Source organism: Gossypium arboreum, chromosome 11, assembly GCF_025698485.1.
Source record: "Gossypium arboreum isolate Shixiya-1 chromosome 11, ASM2569848v2, whole genome shotgun sequence".
NCBI classification, from domain to species: Eukaryota; Viridiplantae; Streptophyta; class Magnoliopsida; order Malvales; family Malvaceae; genus Gossypium; species Gossypium arboreum.
This window is the reverse complement of record NC_069080.1, coordinates 50,055,659-50,059,456: the sequence shown is the minus strand read 5'-3', so window position 1 is coordinate 50,059,456 and position 3,798 is coordinate 50,055,659.

Sequence of the window (3,798 nt, the reverse complement as noted above, 5' to 3'; positions counted from 1 at the left end):
AGCCCGATCTCAAATCTATTTTCGAGAACACCGAGGCTCCTTCAGTTGATCGAACAAGTCGTCAATACGTGGCAACGGATATTTGTTCTTTATCGTCGCTTTATTAAGTCGACGATAGTCGATGCACTGCACACCGCATGGTTCCATCCTTCTTTTCACGAACAACACCGGCGCACCCTAAGGCGAAAAACTCGGGCGAGCAAAACCTCTATCCACCAATTCTTGCAACCGAGCTTCCAACTCCTTTAATTCCGTTGGTGCCATACGATACGGAGCTATCGAAATTGGAGTGGTACCGGTACCAATTCGATGCCAAATTCTATTTCCCGAATGGTAAACCCGCAATTCTTCTGGAAAACATCCGGTATTCACAAACCACGGGCACAGATTCGGTTTCTTCTCGATTCCTTGTCATCGAGTACGACGCCAGTACGCTTCGCTCTTTTCTTACATATTTTCGGGCCAACATTGCGATATTACGGTGGCAACCCCTTTAAGTCCGTAGACTTAACCCGAATTATCTCGTTATTCGCAAGCACCTCAAATCGATAGTCTTGCTTTTGCAATTTACGACCGCATCGTGCATGGTCAACCCATCCAAACCAAGAATAACGTCGAATTCATCGAACGGCAAAAGCATCAAGTCCGCCGGAAACAAGAACCTCGGAACACTAGGAGACTTTTCTTGCACACTTTGTTGACAAGCACGTAATGACCCAAGGGTTTGACACCGAATTACAAACTCAAGAGACTCAATAGGCAAAGTCTTCTTGGATGCTAAGGTTTCACATATATAAGATTGAGTAGAACCAGGGTCAATCAACGCAATCACTTTAGTATTGAAAAGGGTGAAAGCACCGTAATGACATCCGGAGAGGCAAAGATCCTCGGCGTGCGCGTATGGCATAAGTCCTCGCAGAGCACGAGCCTCGGATCCGATGGTAGCATCTCTAGATCCTCTCGACCGCCATCGACATTGCCCATATTTCTAGGTGGCCTACCTCGGCAAAGGTAGCACCCGAGTTTCCACTCGACTCACATTCTGCTCAAGCTTCCTCGAGCAATCCTTCCTAAAGTGGTCGGCCGATCCACACTTATAGCGAGGAGTGATCACGAAACCAACACTCCCGAATGCCATTTGCCACAATGTTGACACTCCGCCTCTCTCGGCGATCATTTCCACCATCGGCGATCAAGTGACTCGTGTGGTCACGGGGTCGATCGCGTCCTCGCCTAAAAGCCCAAAGCGCCTCTAGACCGGTTCACATCATCTCGAAATCTCTTCGATGCTGTTGAAGAGACTTTCCGAGGACCTCTTTCGAATTCTCCGGTTCCCACATCGACTTTTTGTTTCTCCTTTCTAAGCTCTTCGACTTTACAAGCTTGCTCAACAAGTACTACGATCTCTCGTATTTCGAGAATGCCAACGAACATCCTTATATCATCATTCAGCCCATCCTCGAAGCATTTACACATAATAGCTTCGGACGAAATGCATTCTCGCGTATCATTAAGCCTCACAAATTTTCGTTCATAGTCAGTAACCGACATAGAACCTTGCTTAAGATCAAGAAATTCCCAAGTCACTTGCTCTCTAGGTACCACGAAGTCGAGTACTCCACCAATAGTAGGTGGAATCACGTAGCAAGGAGATGGTACACTTTAAGCATTCATCGGTGTACAAGATAGCTCATCGAGCACCCGGATAGTGTTGTCCAACCGAAATTCAGCTCGTTCGCATCATCATCATCCGTAGCTTTAAATTCAGTGGCCCCATGTTTTCGAATCCTATCGATCGGGGCTTACTTGACCTTATTTGGTCAGATTCGGAGGTATTGTAGGTGCGGGGTTGCATTTGTCGGGAATGGAGGTCGGGACACCGTGTTAGTTCGAATGTATTGATTAAACCATTCGCTCATCACACTATAAAAGGCTTGCTTAGCCTCGTCATTAGGATTGCTGGCCATAGGTTGAGAGTCCGGCGCTGTCCCTTGCGCGGAGCAGCGCCACACTCTCCACATCATCACTATCGCTTTCGGTTGGGATCGGGATCCATTGCTATAAACAAACATGAAGTCAAATTGTCGAATTCATCACACTATCGATTCATCATTTAATGGCATGTATAGCTAGACCCCAAACACATCACGGTAGTCCTAGAATCGACTAAACCTGGCTCTGATACCAATAAAGTTGTAACACCCCAAACCCGAGACCATCGCCGGTGTCGGACCCGAGGGTTAACAAACCAAGTTCACATGTTTTTGCCCAAAGAATTTGACATTTCCAGTCAGGCTGGAAAACTGCGTCACTGTCGCCTTAAAATCATATCTCGAGTTTCAAAACTCGGAAACTGGTTTCGTAAATTTTCCTGAATTTAGACTCATATATACATCCATGGATTTATTTCTAGGATTTTTGGTCGGGCCAATTGGTACAGTTTATTAGTTAAAGTTACCCAAGTTACAGGGATCGACTGCTCTGACCTTCGCGCGGTATAACTTGAATATCTCTCTGCACAGGGCTTTAATGCTGGTGTCGTTTGTTTCTAATGAAACTAGACTCAAAATGGAATCTGTACATATAAGGTATATCTCCTAATTCTTTTTGGATAATTTATAGTGAATTTTTAAAGTTGCGACAGGGAACCCAGAAACCATTCTGGCCCTGTCTCACAATAGCTTTAATATCTCTTAACCTGTAACTCCTATGACCGTTTCGTTTCTTCCATATGAAAATAGACTCATCAAGGTTCATTTACATAGCTTATTCACTATTTGATTCCATTCCTATGAATTATGGTGATTTTTCACATTCACGCCACTGCAGCTGGCAGCATCTGTTTTAAGGTAGGACTTACCTATTTGGTAGTCTCCATGATTCAACTAATCTTGCCATACATAGGTTCATATATGATCATTTTAACCATGCCAATGGCTGATCATATGACCAACATTCCCATTTCCAAACCATAGCCACATCATGACCCCAAATATATATACATACAACCCACAATAAGTCTAAGTTCATGCTCCCTTTTCGAGCCATTTTCGCATGGCTATACAAACTTACATTACAACGTATTTAACAAACAAGAGGTAGTCCTATACATGCCATCTCAAGTTCAACCAAAATTTATACCAAAATGGAGGCTTGATAGTGTGGATGACTTCGACTTCAACGATCCCAAATCCGATTGCCTCGAGCGAAATCTAGAAAACTAAGAGCCAAAGCAACGGGTAAGCATTTTTATGCTTAGTAAGTCTCAAGGAATATAATGAACTATAATTTACAGCAATACATTCACATAGCCAAATGCATCATTTCATTAATACACATTCTTACTTCATACTTCATCATTGTATAAGTTCGCAAAGCATCAATCAATTCAATAACTGAAATTCATTAGTCGATTGAGCGAATGTTGCTCAAACACGCCGACTTTCCAATGCACATATAACGTACCTTATCCTTTGGGCTGTCCGAGTGTACTAATTAAATTCATTTCAGCAACCAACACTCACCTCCAGCCCAAGATTCTTCGAATATAACCGGATATAATCACGTGCACAAATGCCTTGGTCTTAGCCCGGATAGAATAACTCGCACGAATGCCTTGGGCCTTAGCCGGATAGAATAACTTCAAGACGAATGCCTTCGGCCTTAGCCCGATAGAATAACTCGCATACGAATGCCTTGGGCCTTAGCCCGGATATAACCACTAGCACAATTGCCTTCGGTCTTAACCCGATATAATTTCCAGCATAATTGTCTTGGGCTTAGCCCGATATCATTCAA